At 45.1% G+C, this 18,309-nt stretch overlaps 1 protein-coding gene and 1 long non-coding RNA gene across 7 annotated transcripts in view; one reads left to right on the forward strand and one right to left on the reverse strand.

The window, feature by feature from the left end:
- Nucleotides 1-289: 289 nt before the first annotated feature.
- LOC102551023 (uncharacterized) lies at nucleotides 290-12,395 on the reverse strand. Its single transcript, XR_005486988.2, has 5 exons — nucleotides 11,943-12,395; nucleotides 11,320-11,483; nucleotides 1,941-2,116; nucleotides 992-1,082; nucleotides 290-474 (listed from the first exon to the last, which is right to left on the reverse strand). It is a non-coding gene; the product is annotated as an uncharacterized LOC102551023 (long non-coding RNA).
- Nucleotides 11,938-18,309, forward strand: part of Mdm1 (Mdm1 nuclear protein) — a 36,431-nt gene continuing 30,059 nt past the window's right edge. For 4 of the 6 annotated variants that reach the window (XM_063263496.1, XM_063263489.1, XM_063263491.1 and 1 more), the window contains exons 1-3: nucleotides 11,964-12,127; nucleotides 13,137-13,307; nucleotides 13,774-13,919. The gene's annotated coding sequence lies outside the window, so the exon portion shown is untranslated. Of the gene's footprint in view, nucleotides 12,128-13,136; nucleotides 13,308-13,773; nucleotides 13,920-18,309 lie in introns of all 6 variants that reach the window. The other 2 variants (XM_008765400.4, XM_063263492.1) reach the window with 1 other exon arrangement.

Raw genomic sequence — 18,309 nt, forward strand, 5'->3', positions numbered from 1 at the left:
TGTGTGCATTAATGTGGGTGCATGAACAGACTTGGGGATGTCTTCCTCAGTCACCCTCTCTCTACCTTTCTGTTTTGAGTCTGAGTCTCTCATTGGATTTGGGACTCATTGATCTGGCTAGGCTAGCTGGCCAACGAGTTTTAGGGACCTGCCTGTTTCTGCTCCCCTTACCTAGTATTATTGGGGCTACAGATCACAACACAAAATCTTTTACACAGGTACTGTGGACTTGAGCTCAAGCCCTCAGCTTGTGTGGTAGGCACCCTACTGACAGAGCATTCCCCACAGCCTGAGTTACTGTTTTTAATGCCCATATTGCAGATGAGAAGACAGGCGGGTGGAGATCAGTGAACTTTCCTGAGATCACACAGGTAGCATAGCAGAAACAGGATTCCAAGCCAGGCAGATGGCTCTGTCGTGTGGTTCTTCAGAGCTAAAGCCCACGGCTCAGCGAACACTGTTTCAGCGACAGACCTGTGGAGGAAGAGCACCAGATATCTGACTCCCAGCTAAAGAAGCGAGATAATGCCACAAACCTCCTGTCCCAAGAAAGATTCAGCCAGAACCTACAAGGAAAGGGGACGTTCTCTCCACCCTTACTTTATCCCGGTGAATGCAGGATCGCTTCTCACGTGACTAAATGATTTGTACTCCCTTCAAGTTATAAAGGAGGAGGATGCTTTTGAAGAGAGGGAGACGGGGGCCGTATATGTTTAACCTGAAACGAGCTGTATGAATAGCAGCTCAATTTAGGTCTTCTTAGAATGTTCTGGAAGCCCTGTTGCCTTACACCTTCCGTGAATGGGAAGCTAATGGATTCTTTCATAACTCTAGGCTGCTAAGCATAGGGATGGGGCTGGTTTGTGCTCTTTTTTTTTTTTTTTTCTATTCTTTTTTTCGGAGCTGGGGATCGAACCCAGGGCCTTGCACTTGCTAGGCAAGCGCTCTACCACTGAGCCAAATCCCCAACCCTGGTTTGGGCTCTTCTTACCGTCTTTTGACTTGCTGCTCCAGGTGAGATAAATTTCAGGGAAGCAGATGGGCCCATTGAGAGAGGTAACAATCACCGATTAGCTCACCCTCTGGGGAAGAAGCAGGTGACAGGATTTAGGCAGGAAGCCGAGACCCGGGAACAAAAGATGGTGTCATTACTAGGAACCGTGATACTGTTAAGGTTCCACGGACTCTGGTTTCCCAGGCAGGTCCCTCAGGAGGTTAATTCAGCCCACTCCATTTCCTTAAGAGGTTCTGAGCTCTGCATCAGGGCTGCTCTATATGTTGGTTGCTTTCTGAGACTTGTTCAAACCCCACCCCCAACCCCCGGAGCTATGCCCGCTCTATAAAACCTGAGAGCAAAACACGTAGCGCCTCGTGGTAAGTTAATGAAAGGATGCGCTTCAGGAGACAAATGTTGCTGGGTTCCTTTGTGTCTGTATGGGTAACAAAGGAAGATGATACACACCCAGCCCAGTCCTCTGGGACCAGCCAGAGTCTTGATCGCACCTTGGTTTCTGACGGTCTCGAGGAGCAACACTTGGACAGTCATATACCCAGGAGGTCTGTAACGATTACCTCTAACGATTACAGGCTCCTGGATTGAACTCGGCTATTGGCTTTTATAACAGAGAACACAGCAGTGTGTCAGGCCAGAGGTAGACAGTCTTTCTGATCTTTCCAAGATAGATTAAAAGATGGGATTCCACTTTAGCGTGGGAAAGTCGTTCGAAAGAAATTGGACTGGGATGGCTGTCTTTACGGCAGCTAACTAAATTGGAATGGCAGCCATTGGAAGAGAACGATAGCTGTGACAACAATTCTCAGGACTAAGGGAAAAGCAGCACGTGGTGCTTTCAGAGGGTTAAACAAACACGCCATCGGTGTACCGTGGCCAGCCCAGGTATGGCATGATGTAAATGATCGGCAGTAATGACAAGGCTCACTGTGCAGTGTATCAATCGGGCTCCTAGGCATAAACATCAGCTTCACTCTCTGCTCTGGAAAGCTGCAGAGTCAAAGGCTCTTGATAAGAAAGTGCCAGGAAGAGGCCATCTGTTGGCTATTATCGTGTTTCTTCTGAGCATACTGTACAAGCTGCTCGCAGGTACAGAGAGCGCATCTGTGGAGATTAAAAACCATGGTTACATTAGCGCGCACCTGTCTCTGGAGAACCTCCCTCTTTTGTACTGCGCGTCTGCTTCCTGTGGCTGTTTTTGCTGAACCTGACGTCTGACTGCGGAGTGTCTGCCGTTTTGAGTCTCTTCTGGGACAACGGAGACTGTAGAGACCGTTTGAGACAGAGTAAATGCTAGAGGCTGGTCTAGAATGTGCGTGTCAGCTCCAACACCCCTTCACACGGAGATGTTGCGGGAGGTAGTGTGACACATAGATGCCTTCTGTTTAAAGCCTCCTGTTTGCCGCTTAAAATCGAGTCTCCTGCCTCCTACCCATATGGAACCCATCCGAACTCACAAAAACATCCAAATACCAATGACTCAGGAATAATATTTTTAGAGTAGCAATGTTTCTTAATTTCTCGTTTCGCTTGAAGAGGATCCCTAAAGTTAGCAAAGATAACCATTTTAAAGACTTTGAAACTAGGGGTTTTCAGGACTCCATGAAGCAAGAAGCAAGCAGGGCAGACACCTAGAGGACTGGTTTTTCCCTGGCAATTTTCTAAGATAGGGAGTCATTGCTTTCCTCATGTTCTCTAGCAGAAAGTCAAGAGATATTAATTCCTACTTGGGCGACAGGAAAATGACAGAGTTGTTCAACCGTGTGACTCACTGACAGGGCCTATAGTCTCTCTCTCACAGGCCGGAGGTGACAAGGGTGAGGAGCCCAGCCTTTGGGCTCTAACCTTGGGTGTTACAAAATAGGCGGCTGAGGCAGTATGCAGGAATTAGATCCCACACTTGCTCCCAAAGAGTGAGGACTCTCAGGGTTCAGGTAGGTGTGGACAGGCTGCCACTGGGGGCATCTGATTCACTTAATAAGAACATTGGTTACCATGGAGACTGATTATTTGTACATATTCAAAACTGTTGCTGATGACAGCAATGAAGATAAACACTCCAGAGCCCGCCACGTCTCCAGCGCGCCTTCTCAAGAGCAGTTGCCAAGTTAAAGGGTTACTAATCTCATAGCAGATTGACTGGTTCAGAGTAATCCCAGTGACCTCATCTACAACTGGGGACAGGGTGTGTGTGTGTGTGTGTGTGTGTGTGTGTGTGTGTGTGTGTGTGATTTATTTAGCAACAGAGATATAAAGGAAGGATGAATTTCATCTTAATGCAATTCTCTCCCTATTCCTTTCAGGAAACATAGCTATTTTACATTGCTGGGGAGAGAAGGAGTCCTCGGATTTCTTTTTGCTATATTTTCATGCTGCAGCCTTCCTGGATGCAATCTGGCTACCCCACTCCCCCAATGTTTCAGTCTGTAGGATCATTTATGGTTGGTGGTTAATCACAGGCAGCTGACTTGATCTCTCCAGGCCTCAGTTTTCTCAGTTGCACAATGTAGGCAGTGGTGTTTCTACTTCCGGGAATTATTGTGAGAACAAAGCAAATTAATAGATATAAAGTTCTTTAGAACAGATTTCAGTAGGTGCTATGCTGTAATATTATCATTATTGGGCTAGGGAGATGGCTCAGCGGTTAAGAACACTGACTGCTCTTCCAGAGGTCCTGAGTTCAATTCCCAGCAACCACGTGGTGGCTCACAACCATCTGTAATGGAATCTGATGGTTTCTACTGGTGTGTCTGAAGACAGCGACAGTGTACACACATACATAAAATAAATAAATCTTAAAAACTTCTTTAAAATATTATTATCATCAAAGTATTCAGAGTCTTTCCCAATATCTTTAATTAAAATTTTATTGTTATCTTTTGTATATGGGTATTTTACCTGCATGTATGTTAGTGGACCATGTAGGTGTCTAGTGCCCAGGGAAGCCAGAAAGGATGTTAGATCCCCTGGAACTGGAGTTACAGACAGTTGTGAACCATCATATGAGCACTGAGACTTGGAACAGCCCACGCTCTGAATCACTGAGCCACCTCTCCAGGCCCTCCCTCTTTCCTGGTACTCCTGGCTTTCTGAGGTGCACTATGGCAGAGGTTGAAGAGAGGCTGTGAAGTGTAGATGGCATCACAAGCTTCCAGGGTGCTACGATATGCACAGTAGTATCTCTCTCCACAGAGGAATTCTGAGCAGTGACATGTGAGCAGGGCAGAGGTTGGTTTCAGGTAATGTTGTCACGGAAAGAATGAGGTCAAGTGGGTCTCTGCACCTTAGGCACCAACTGAAGTTGAAGCAAACTGAAAACCAGAAAGACTGAGATAGGAGGAAGAAGACTAGGAAGGTGATTCAGATATCAACATGTAAGAAACAGGTAGATCGGAAAGTGAGAATTGGGGCAGAGATTGACAGGGTGGGAAAAGGACTGGGTATTATTTACTACTACACTATACTACTACTACTACTACTACACTACACTACACTACTACTGCTACTGCTACTACTGCTACTACACTACTATTACTACTACTACTACTACTACTACTACTGCTGCTGCTGCTGCTGCTGCTATTACACTACTACTACCACACTACTACTACTGCTACTATACTACTATACTACTACTACTGCTATTACACTACTACTACCACACTACTACTACTGCTACTACACTACTATACTACTACTACTACTGCTATTACACTACTACTACTACTACTACTACTACACTACTACTGCTACTACTACTGCTACTACACTACCACTACCACCACTACTACTACTGCTGCTATTACTCTACTACTACTACTACTACTACTACTACTACTACTACTACTACTACTACTGTTATTACTGGGGATAAAACACAGGGTCGCAAAAACACTTAGCAAGCACAATAACACTGAGCTATATCCCAAAGCCTTTAGAAATATTTTACTTCTTATTCTGAGGCGGTGTCAATCAAGTTAGGTTGACGAGGCTGGCCTTGGATTTGCCCAGGAGAGTCCAGAATTTGAGTTATTCCTGCCACAGCCTTGGTCTGGAACTGAGAACACAGGTCTTGCCTGGAGGGTTCCCCACTTGATGCAGTGAAACGGCACTAGTGAAGATTTTGGGGAGAATGAAAGGACAGTTACCAGGACTAAAGGGTTTCCCGTATTGGGAGTGGAGATCTGAGCCTATGGAGCCGGCCTGTCTGCCTGCCTCACTCTCTTAATTCACCTACACCTTGTTCTTCTGGCTATCCTAGGAGACCCACTGAGACACAGCAAGGTGCAAAACGAAGAAAAGGTGGGTGGGGACCAGTGGGATGGAGCAAGGGCTCTGATTGGATAATGGACCTGAAGAGGCCAGGTCAAAGGTTACCGCGTATGTTCAGTGCTGTGGGTTCGGAATTAGAAACAGTGGGACTTGGGCTGAGCTCTGACCAAGGTGTGAAGACGCAAATGAGACCTTGTGTTTGTAGAAATTGAGATTGTGACAGTGTCCGGTCTTCTGTAACAATGGCAAGCTCTTATTTACTGTGTCCCAGACAGTTTATCATGAGCTCATTTCCTCCTCTTAGAACCCGCTGGCAACAGGTACGACGATCACCTCTATTTTGCAAAGAATAAGAAGTTCAACACAATTTACACAAATAGACGGGTTGAAACTCAAGCCACCCCTTTCCGGACTGTATGCGAAATTAGGCTTTGCGCATCAAACTCTGGCCGGAAATGACACCGAAGGTTATGTACAGCGACTTGCAGCCCACGTAGCTTTGGAATGGGGAAGCTTTTTGAAGGAAGAAGGCACAGACAGGAGAGATGCTGTGAGAAGTCAAAGGTTGGGAGACAAAAGGCAAACGGTTTGGTTTGGATTGTTAAGCGGATGGAGAAGGACTTCAGCGCTGAGGAGAGAAGGCTTCCTCCAGACGGCTGAGGGAAGTGACTGTCTAGTCATCAAAATGAAGAAGAAAACAACTGGATGGCTAAATGCAGGTTCTTACACCACCTCTCCCATCTCCTAAATAAGACCGACCTTAGTGCTGAGTCCAGCATGGCTCCGTGAACTTGCTATGTAGCTGAGGGTGACTGAACTCTTTCTGCTTCTCCTGCCTCCCAAATGCTGGGATTCAGGCGAGTACCAACACTGCGCCTGATTTCTGCTGGTGTTGGGATTGAACCCAGGGCTTCCTGCATGCTAGGCAAGCACTCCACCTATCGAGCTTTGTCTCCAGCATGTGTTCTCCTTCCTGAACAAACCCAGAATGATCTTATCTCAAGACCCCCCTCACATGCTGCTCTACATCTTGAGTCACTCCTCCAGTAAGTGTTTGCTGCGTACTTACTATGCAGCGGAACTGTTCCTAGGCAGTTGCTACATATTAGCAAAGTCAATGGACAAAGTCTCTGTTTTTAAATTAGCAGCTTATTAGCATCCCTTACTTATCTCTGCTCAAATATCATGTTATTAAAGAGGCTTTTTGTGACTGCCTCATTTAAAACACAATCCTTGCCACTCACCTCACTGTCCTCATTTACTTCACTTCGGTATTTAAATGTAGTAGAACATTGGGTGGGTCCAAACTGGGATGGGCGGTACAATCATTTCAGAGGGGTTATGTGAGACCATCAGAAAACATTTATATTATGATTCATGACAATAGTAAAATTACAGTTATGGAGTAGTAATGAAAATAACTTTATGGTTGGGGTCACCATGATATGAGGAACTGTATTAAAGGGTTGCAGGGTTAGGAAGGCTGAAAGCTACTGTAGTAGAACCAAGTGACACTTCCTGCTATTTGGTTGTCGTTGTGACCTGTCTAGTCCCAGTACAATCCAAGCTCTATAGGAGAGACTTCGTTTTATCTGTTGTAGTTCCACAGCAGGACTCTGCACATCGTAGAGGATTTCAGAGACTGAAGGAATAAATTAATGCGTGCATCCAGTAGACACTTTAAACTTGGAAACTCATGTTTTTTTACTCTAGGCTGATTTGCTTGTATTTGTTTCTTTGGTCATTTCCTCCTTGTCCTGTTCTCTTCCCAAACTCCTATCATTGTATCAGAGTCTAGACCCTCATAAGCGCCTGCGACATTTAGTAAGCCCACACTTTTTAAAAATTTATTTTATATATATGAGTACACCGTTGCTGTCTTCAGACACACCAGAAGAGGGCATCCGATCCTATTACAGATGGCTGTGAGCCACCATGTGGTTGCTGGGATTTGAACTCAGGACCTCTGGGAGAACAATCCAGCACTCTTAACCGCCGAGCCATCTCTCCAGCCCCACACTTTTTTTTTTTTAAGATTGAATTCTTGCTATGTTTCCCTGGGCTGTCCCAAAGTTCTGGGCTCAAACAATCCTCCTGCCTCAGTTTCCCAGGAAGTCGGGACTGCATGCATATGTCAGTGCACCTGGCTATTTTAAAAACTGTTACCCACTAATGTTAAGTTCTACTAATGTGTTTGGTTTCTAAGAGTGCTTTTGTGTTCTGTCTTCCATTGATACAGTCATTTTACAAGCTACACTGAGTAGGGTAAAGTGGATGCAGGATGCTCTGCCCTTTCCCATCTCTCCCTGTTAAATCTCATCCCTGCTTTCCTTTCCCAGCCTCAATCCTGATAGTTATGCTTGCCCAGGGTTCTGGTTCCTGAAGCTGAGAGACTGCACATGGCACGCCTGGCTTCTCTATACCCTGGCTTTCCCATATTTTTGTTGTTGGTGGTGGTTGTTTGTTTTTCCTTTTCTTCCTTTCTTCCTTCCTTTCTCTTTCTTTCTTTCTTCCTTCCTTCCTTTCTTTCTTTCTTTCTTTCTTTCTTTCTTCTTTGTTTGCTTTTAACATCAAGGCTTCTTAAACTTTTCCACTCATGACTTCTTTTTGACTGAGAAAGTTTTACATAACCCTGGGTATACAGGTATGTAAGACAAAGATACCAATCAAACATCTACTGATAACAAGTCATAATGAAACTTGCTTTTAAACAGTCCTCTGGCATGCACAAATCTTCCTGTTCATTGAAAAGAAAAGCAAATTTGCATACTAATAAGATAGATGTGCTGTTTTATTAATTTATTTTTTATACATAAAAATCTTAGCTCAATACTTGATCCTTTGGGGGCACAGAGCATCTCTGGTGTTTTCAGAGTTGACTGACATGTTAATTCTGTAATCCCCAGTGCAGAGAATGTCACTTTGCATAAATAAGTAGTTCAAAATGGCAGTGTATTTAGGGTCACTCCAAAATTGTTGGAAATTATGTTCTAATCACAAGTCAAAATTTACTCAAAATAAAAAAAAATCAAGTCAGTAAATTTTAACAGAACATTTTAAAGTTAGACGCTCTGACACAATTCAATCCAAAGACACTAATTGGATAATTATCTGCTGAGGAATGTAAGCAGGGTAACAAGTAAGTCTTTCTGTAAGCAAATCGTTATGTTCCTACAAGAGCAGAAAAGGTTGCGGTACAGTGAAAGACCTGCAGTTCACTACACAGAATAGCCTTGACCAGAGCTAAGGTTTTCTAGGCACCAACACACACAGTATGGCAGCTTGTAAATGCAAAATGCACAGGCTGTGCGTTCAGCACGGAGGCCACAGTGAAGTCCTGGGGTGCAGCTGAGCCAGCTCTGCAGTAAACAAACACCTTGCGGTCGGTCAGATGCTTTGATTGTGAGTTACTTTAAAAAAAAAAATCGGGTTGGGGATTTAGCTCAGTGGTTAGAGCGCTTGCCTAGGAAGCGCAAGGCCCTGGGTTCGGTCCCCAGCTCTGAAAAAAAAAAAAAAAAAAAAAAAAGAACCAAAAAAAAAAAAAAATCATTGCTTGTTCACTAATCTCTTATTGTTATCATTTTTTCCCTTGATTTCCACATTTTTGTCCTGGGTCCGTTATTTAAGTAGCTGGGTTCTAGATGCTTCCATGCTACTAGGTGCCTCGTCCTCCCACACACAGTTTAAGGAGCTGAGTTAAACCAGCCTCTTCCGTTTCCAGAGCCAGACTCAGAGTGGGAAAGAGGCCTTTTGTGGCTTCCTCCGCCGTCTGCTTGAAACCTGATGATTTCCTTTCAGGTGTCAGCCACACAATTGCTGGCCTTTTCTCTGGTGTGATACCTCGGAAGTCTGCCCACTGGGCACCGCTGACTGCAGCAACGTTGGTGTTGGTGGGATCATACCTCAGGACTCTACCCTGCTCTCGTCCCTAGACTTTGGCAATATACTCTGGGTCAGAGTTCCTAAGCTGGCAAAACCAGACTCAGATGACTCCAGGTTCTCTCCCACTGTCTGATTTGGCATGTAGAAAAACAGCTTTTGCTGTTTTGTGGGCTTAAGAGTATCTGTTCCTAATGCACCACCTCTGTGCTTTTGGCCAGTAAGCCTGTTAGGTGAGCCGCAGTCTTTCGACACTGCAGAACTGGATTGCTACTCTGTTTCAGAAGTCCAGAGCCGACAGATTAAACAATGCTAAGGATTCCTTGGTGTACTTCACACTCAACTTTGGTAATGAAAAATATACTTTCGGGGCTGGGGATTTAGCTCAGTGGTAGAGCGCTTACCTAGGAAGCGCAAGGCCCTGGGTTCGGTCCCCAGCTCCGAAAAAAAGAACCAAAAAAAAAGAAAAAAAAAAAAAGAAAAATATACTTTCGTTTCTTCAAATGAGGTTGAAGGAGTGGGCTGTAGGGCACAGCCCTGGCAAACCTAGTGAAATGAAACTGTAGATATTATTTTTCTCTATCCAGAGGAAGATATGATAACGGATTCCCGTAGTTGTCTGATAATTCCCTTGCTGTGAAGGGAAGTAGAGATGTCCTAGTTGGGTGTAGATCCCAAAGGAGGCCTATGTCCCTAATGAATATCATTTTGTCTGCAGAACTGTAGCCCTTAAAATGTTCTAGAGGAATAGAAGTGTATGCTTCAGAAGCTCACAGAGATATCAACATTGTGTTAAAAGAACTATTATGACAGCCAGTGAGCATTTATATCGATTTTGAAGAGTTGTTCAAAGTATGACCCCGGGCATCAAACAGGTTTGGATTTCATGTTTGGCTTTGCAATATCTTGGGCAATTTATTTAATATATGAGATTTTTCTCATATAATACTAGGAATGCCTACCCTTTATATAGTAGTCTCTGTGCTGACTGGCTCATTGCTTCCAGTGTCCCTGTAGTCTGGGGCTGGAACTACTTTTTCCCAGAATCCCCTTTCCACTTGATCCTGGCTTTGTGTTTGTTATTAAAACTTTGAGTCTGTAACTTGTGCAAGACTTGGAAGACGGAATAAAGGAAGATGCCGTTCTTGGGATGTCCATTGCTGAGGTTCATCGATAAGGGTTTCCATGGACCTGGGAGCTCACAGTCCTTCCTCTTCTCTCACTGGATGGTGAAGGAGGGTTCCCAGACTCCACCCATGAGCTGCCTTCTCGGTGCATACAGTCCAGGCTTCAGGCACAAGACTTCAGTGGCTTTTTCTCTTGTCCCTTGTCACCTTCTAGACTTTCATTCCTAAAGCATCCCTACACACCAATGCAAGCTTGTATTTGAAGTATGAAGCCCCACTTCCTCTGTCCCCAGTTCTGATACAGCACTGACGTCTCAGGATGTGGAGTGGCTATTTCACCATGGTAATAAGCCTAAAAGTTGTTTTTCAGAATAAATTCGGTGCTAACAGACTAGTGAGGTTCGACTTGAGGAGTTTCATTTCCTAGCAAGAGTGTAGATGAGGGGCGGGGCAAAAGGGAATTTCTCAAGGGTGAGTGTGTGCTAATATTAAGAATAATTTACATGGAGGCTGGAGAAAAGGCTCACTGACTGCTCTTCCAGAGGTCCTGAGTTCAATTCCCAGCAACCACATGGTGGCCCACAACCATCTGTAATGGGATCCGACACCCTCTTCTGGTGTGTCCGAAGACAGCTACCATGTATTCATACCTAAAATAAATAATATTAAGACTGATTCACATCTGACATCACACTTCTATTCACACTCGCTCACGGGTTGCTCACACAGTTGTAGAGTTTAGCTCTCTGATCAGTGGACTGGCTAAACACTTGGTATACATGTTTGTTATTGATCTGTGTGCTCATCAGGTAAAAGTGGCACTCGCTGGTTTATAAATTACTGCCAGTGGGATTAATTTTAAGGAACCCACGCTGTTTTTCTTGGTTCGCCAATATCAGCAATTCTCCTTTAAACCATGTTTTCGTTCATCCCTGTGGGTGAACGACAAGCCGGAAGTGGCTCTTCTGAACCAATCCCTTTTGGACTTCTAGAATCACGGTTCTTTTGTTTTTAATGCCCAGTTCCTACCCTTCTTTTGCCCATGGAGATCTTAAGCAGGATGTCCCGCTGTTTCTTGGATCCGCTGTTCTTAGCTTGAATGACACCAGCACCTCTGGATTCTCTGGCAGTATCAGGCTATGCGTGGACCAAGTGTCCCAGATGCAGGGGCAGAGAAGAGACATAGGGTAAACCTAGGGAAGGGAAGGAGTGGAATTCAGAGCTAGTGCTTCATCTCGGGGAGCTTTAAACTAGAGCTACGGAGGCTTAGAGGACATCGACTCCTTCTTAGATCCCAGTGGTGCTGGGAATCAGTCCTCTGCTAAGTCAGGAGGACGTGGTGCCTGACTGAAGTCTCTGTAGAGAGGCAAAAGCGACCAGTGCTGACAAGACTGTTCTTTACCCCTGCGTATGTTGGGCTTAGGACTCTAACTGGTGCATTGGGATTAACTCCCAACAGAAGCACAGGTTTTTATTTGGTCTATAGCAGTGGTTCTCAACCTGTGGGTTAATACTTCTTTGGGGGTCAAACAACCCTTTCCCAGGGATGGCATGCTATCTTGCATACCATATATGTACATTATGATTCATCACAGCAGCACAATGACAGTTATGGAGTAACAATAGGCAATAATTTTATGGTTGGGGCTCACCACAGCATGAGGAGCTGTTTTAAAGAGTCACCACGTTAGGAAGGTTGAAAACCACCAGTTTATGACTTCACTTCACAGTTTATGATGTGCTGCTTCTTCAGAACACTTGACCGTTCCACCCGGATGTTCTGTTGGTAACATTCTGTCCACGTCCCACTGCAAGGAGGGAATGGTGGTTTGAATAGGTCTGGCTCCCACAGACTCCTGTGTTTGAATGCTTGGCCCATAAGGAGTAGCCTTATTAGGAGGTGTGGCCTTGGAGTAGGTGTGGCCTTGTGGGAAGAAGTGTGTTACAATGGGGGTGGTGGGCTTTGAGGTCTCCTATGCTCAAGCTACACCTAGTGGCAAATTCCAGTCTCCTTCGTCTGCCTGAGGACCAAGAGGTAAAACTCTTAGCTACCTCTTTAGCACCAACATGTCTGCATGGATGCTGCCATGCTGAAACTGTAAGCCAGCCCCAAATAAATGTTTTCTTTATAAGAGTTGCCTTGGTCATGGTGTCTCTTCAAAGCAGTGGAAACCCCAAGACAGTGATGTGGTGTGCGAGTTTTCTCGGCTGTGAGCCCTGTGAAGGATGAGCACCTCAGAGAAGAGACACACTTGGCCCAAGGCCATGGCCTTTCTGAGGCATCGAGGAAGGGCAATTCTAAAAAGCCACCTTATTTCAGAACTTTTCTTCTGGTTGGATGAGGCTGGCACTAACCTGATTTGTAGCTTGCCTTTGTGTACCACCTTCTCCTCCTTTGCCCTCTCTTGTACAGTGTTGATCTCAAGGGTATATATAGAGGGCTAGCATTCAGCATTCAGTTAGGGTTTCGTTGCTGTGAAGAGATACCATGACTAAGTCAACTCTCATAGAGGAAAGCATTTAATTGGGGCTGGCATACAGTTTCTTTCAGAGGGTCGTTCCATTTTCATCATGGTGGGAAGCATGGCAGAATGCAGGCCGACTTGGTGCTGGAGGAGCCCAGGGTTCTACATCTTGATCTACAGGCAGCAGAAAGGGATTGTGTTGTCACACTGGCTAGATTTGAACATATATATATATATATATATATATATATATATATATATATATGTTCAAATCCTCAAAACCCTGCCCCCACAGTGGCACACTTCCTCTAACAAGGTCACACCTCCTGCAATAAGGCCACACCTCTTAATAGTGTCACTTTTGCATCTCTATTTTGTCAGTGTCTCCTCTAACATTCTCAGCGATTTGTTAACCGGATCGTCATCTTGTGGAGTTTCAAGAGGGAACGGAGAGAAGTGCATACATCTGGCCTGGCGTTATATCCTCTAGAATAATTTGAAGAGGAAATAATTTATTCTAGCTTTTGCAAGGTTATAGCTCTGTGGAGAAAGGTGGGTGGCTGCCTCTGGAGAGGCAGCAGGGAGCTGAATAGTATAGGACTTCTTGGGATTTCTGGGGTGGGGACTGGTGGGATTTCAAGGCAAGCCCAGGGGTTGATGGGATTTTGAGTTCAGGGATTGGTAGGTTTTCAAACCTGGAAGTGGCTTGGGGCCAACATTCTCACCAAAGAAGACTTGCGCAGGGAACTCAGAGTGAGGTCTTGCTATGATGAGGGCCCAGGTAGCACATGAGAGTAAACCTTCCTGAGGCCAGCTAGACAGTCCCAACCGCCCTGTCAGCTGACCACAAATTCATGAATGTTTAGAATAGAAGGAATTAGGCCCTAGGATCATATCACCGAACACTTGTGACAAGAGCTACAATTGGGAAGTTGTAGAAGCAGAAAGCTAATTGATAAGCTGTTGCTACAAGCCCTAGTGAGTCTGTTATGAAGAGTCCGTTATGCCCACTCCACAGGAAGCCGCCCACTCCACTGCTGGTGTGACTGACAACAGATGCCTGAGTTCTGCTCTTCTGTATTACACAGTCTGTTCGAGCGCCTCTGATGTGCAGAATGGGAGTTATACCTGCATGTCTGCAGCACAGCCGTCTAAGGTCAAGAGGTCAGAGGGATAATTAGTTTCCCACATCCCGAGGTTGTAATGGGTTTGGACTTAGTCAGGTTCACTGTTTGCCACACCTACCATTAGCTAAGATGAATGGGAGCTTCTAAAACTTATTCCTTGGCCGGTGCTCAATGATACTAAGTCAATTTCTTAGAATTTTTAGGTGCACTGTTCTATGACTGGGTGTTCACTCTCTATACTGTCACACATCATTGGCTCATACTGAGAGAGTGGAGGGCGGGATAACAATTCAGTACTGAGATTGTTCTGAACTCAGCGCTCCAGCAAAGCAAATCTGTTAGGATCATCAACAATGATTAAAAAAAAAAAAAGGCAGAAGAAACTGATTTTATATTCTGAAAAACAAACAAACAAACCAAAAACCTCAACCACTGATTGACACTTGCTCGAGCATCGCTAACAGGAAGAGGGGTGATCTCAGAAGAGGATAGAAAACCTGGCCTTGACTCACAGTTCTGAAGTGCACATACATTAACTATATGGCAAAGAAATAGTTCAAAGTTTATGTTGGCCTAAGGGCAGGCATTTACACGGTTCTTCCGGAGTTTTGGATTAGACCCTCTAATAATGCCTTAAGAGATAGCATCTGGGGGTTGGAATGATGGCTCAGTGGTCAAGAGTATTCATTTCTCATAGAGGACCTAGATTTGGCTCCTATCAACTCCATGCTAACTAAGGACTTCTGGAACTCCACTTCTAGAGGATCCAACGCCCTCTTCTGACTTCCTCAGTGTGCATGTGCACCGTGCACAGACAAACAAGTTAGCAAAACTTGAATACATATAAATACAAGTTTACAAACAAATTAATGAAAGAAATGTGGCACCTGGGCCCTACACCCAGAGTATACAGGAAAACAACTGGATTCATGGATTTATTTAAATAAAAGAGGAGGTGGGGGGCTGGGAGTGGATCTGGGAGGAGTTTAGCAGAGGAGCAAGAGGCAGGTGATGGATATGACCAAAATACATCGTATGAAATTCTCAAATGATTAATAAAACTTTATATATCATATATAAGGCATATATATGATATATATTATATACACAGATGCCATTTTCTATATATGAAATTGAAAGACCCCCAGAGAGGACCTTTCCCTCAGGAGGAGTCCCAAGCGCCCAATGACCGAGCCGAGTCCACTCGGATGCAATCAGCAAGAGGGTTTATTGGGAAACACAGGTACCTGCGGGCACACAGTCTCTTCGGAGGACTTGCGCACCCAGCAGCTCCAGCATGGGGCTTTTATAGGGATTGGGGAAGCAGAAGCGGGCGTACAGAAGCAGATGCATAGTTAGGGGGATTGGTGGATTCAAACGAGGCACATAGACATGTTCACATATGATTGGCTATTTCACATGATGAGGTAATAAGGTATAGCTACACACATTGGCAGGTTTGGGGCGTCCTGGATGTCGGGGGCTGGGGGCTTATCTCTTCCTGCCAGGTGGCCTGTGAGTGGTACTCCTGGTCTGTTCTGCATTCCTTTCCTTTTATGGTCTGTTAGTTTTCACGGTGACTCGGCCCTAGGTATCTGGGCGTGCCTGGGCTCGTTCAAGCCTGTTGCAACTCTGAGTTAAGACTCATGGGGTGGGTCTTTCAAAATGACATCTGGTTTTATGTGGCAAGAAAATGCTTCCAAATCTACAGCTAGCAATTCCAGAGAAAAATTTAGGATCCTGTGGGTGCTCTGTAAAGGGATGGTGATTTAAGACAATGGGTAATCGGGGGAGAAAAAGGAAGCTGATTCTTAGCAAAATCATCAGCAGTGTAGGTGTTAAAATGAAGGAATCTGTGCCCACAGTTTTGTTCCCTGTGTCTACCAGTGGAGACATATTTTTATTTTGGGATGTAAGGCTCATGGTGTTTTCTGCTTCACTAAGAATTACTTCTCTCAGCCATGGCTTTGTATGGTGAGGAGTCCCTCAGCCTCACCCGAAGGGAAGAGTCCTTGTCAAGAGAACCTGGAGCTCTTCCAAAGTTTCCCCAAATCAGCTGCATTTGGTACAAAAGCCACACACACACACACACACACACACACACACACACACACACACACACCCCTGGACAATAAACTATTCCTACAGTTTAAAACCCAGAGGGCAAATTCAACTTGACTCCTTATCAAGTCCTTATCAACCACAGATATCTGCTTATTCAGTTCTGACTGACATTAATGTGAAGTATCAGAGGGAGAACCCCGGTTTGCTAGTTCAGTTTCTTTCCCAGTTATACAGTCAGAAACTCACTGATGTAAGGAAACTGAAGGTTGGTGCCTACAGAAAAATATCGGAAGGCCCCCGAGTCGGAGCCATTTCTTTTTGGAAGCGGTAGAGCTTAAGTTTTACTAAGGATAATCCCAGGAAGTTGCAGGGCAGAAGAACTGGGAGCAGGAACACCTAGAGTTTCAGTCACTTTAGAAGTCACTTCAGAGAAGCACTGGGCTTCTAGACCAGCTTCACCGTGATTTCCAAAGTAGCAAGGAAAGGGGACGGGAGAGATTGATAAACGGACACAGTGGTTTGCATTTGGTGGAGCAAATGTTAGTTACCTCTTCCTAAGGAAGGATCCAAAGTAGCAGCCGGTGCGCTACTCCGGGGCAGAACAAAGAAAAAGTGAAAGACCCTAGATCAGGTGTTTCTGAGGGTGGCGTTTGAAAGCAGCTTCTTTGTCCCGCCTAGTCTTTAGTTGCCTCCGCAGAACTTTCCAGGCAGAAGATTTAAAAGCATCGTTAGCATATCCAGGTGCTCACCCGCAGCCCCTGCCCTGTCCTCGTTGGCTTATTTCCTGCTTTCTTTGTCTGTGTGTCCCTCCCCACGTGAGATTGCAATCGGCTTTGACTGCAGGGCCGCGTCTTATTCTTCTCTGTAACACCCCCCCCCTTGTCGTCTGGTTCTTTACCCGTGTTGTTAAATAAAAGCAATTAGATTTAGAAGCAAATACAGGTTCTCCAACGTTTCTGTTACTACCAGAAGAGAGACAAAAGATGCATGTGAAAGGCGACGAGCTCCTATATTTAATTGGATGATATACAAGCACATCTCTTTCAAGAGCAAATAAAAGTTGCCTTAAAGGATTTTTGTTACTGTTTTAGTGTCGAAGAAAACCGGCAGTATTATTGTAGTGTATGTAAATTAGAATGGCCCCAGGAGGGACCCATGGAAGGAGTCAATTTATATAGGGAAAACAACCCTAAAGATAACTATTAATACTGACTCCAAAAAGCTGTCCTCTGACCTCCACCTATACACCATGGCACACGTGTGCTCCCTCCATTAAAAATAATTTGCATACCCTTATAAGTGGGCTGAGTAAAACACCTCTCTCTAGCTGCAGCTAATAGGGTTCGGTTCACCCTGTGAATGTCATCCTATCATATCATACGACACATCTTTTCCTGTATTTGTCCTTTATTTCAACAGTTGGCAGATCGTATTCACACTCCGCTTCTCGCTTTTATCTCTGATCTCTGAGATTCTTGCACAATAACTCCTGGAGACACTCCCCCCCCCCCCCCCACCCCACACCTCTTTGTTTTTTCGAAACTCTGTGTCATCCTGGAACTTGCTGTAAACCAGACTGGGGTCTAACTCATAGAGACCTGCCTCTGCCTCCTGAGTGCTGGGATTAAAAATGTGAGTCACCACTGCCCGGCTGCTTTTTCTTTAAGGATTTTATGGGTGTGGGCAAGTTACCCACTGGTTTCTGCCATCTCAGTTTAGACTCTGCAAACCGTAAGGCCAGCACCCTCATAGGTTTGCTAAGAAAGAACCCCAGAGAGAGGGTGGAATGCTCTGAATGGAGCTGCTGTCCCTCTCATTGGTACCCAAACAGTAACCTCATAGCTCCTGATGGCAATGCATTGTAGGCGTCTGCTTTCTTTTTGCCTTCCTTGGCCTTTCCTTGGTAGCCTCATGCTGTTCCCTCAGGGCGATGGCACCACTAGTCAGTGATGCTTTCTCAGAGGCCTGTTTCATAGGCTTCTCCTGTAAACGTCTTCCCTGTAGGAACCCTTTATGGACAGCCCTAAGACATGCTTCCAGGGTGTGAGCTGCTTCCTGCTAAGTGACTAATCCCCCTCTCACTCCTTTTTGCATTGAAAGTTCTCCAGTAACCAAGAAAAGAAAGCCCATGAATTTGTCTTTGCGATTTCGGCTTAGGCATTGCTGTTTTCCTGGCAGGACTCTTGCAAATACAGTATTCCATACCAGAAGACCCAACACACTCAGGGTTGTTGTGGCAGAGACCCTGAGTGTCAGAGCACCTGACACTTGTCTCTCTGCTGAGAAGCCTGTCCATTCCCTGGGCTTCAGATAAACCACATGTATTCAGCTTGTCCCCATTGGTGGACAGTTAGATTGTCTCG

Source organism: Rattus norvegicus, chromosome 7 (genome assembly GCF_036323735.1).
Source record: "Rattus norvegicus strain BN/NHsdMcwi chromosome 7, GRCr8, whole genome shotgun sequence".
Classification (NCBI taxonomy): Eukaryota; Metazoa; Chordata; class Mammalia; order Rodentia; family Muridae; genus Rattus; species Rattus norvegicus.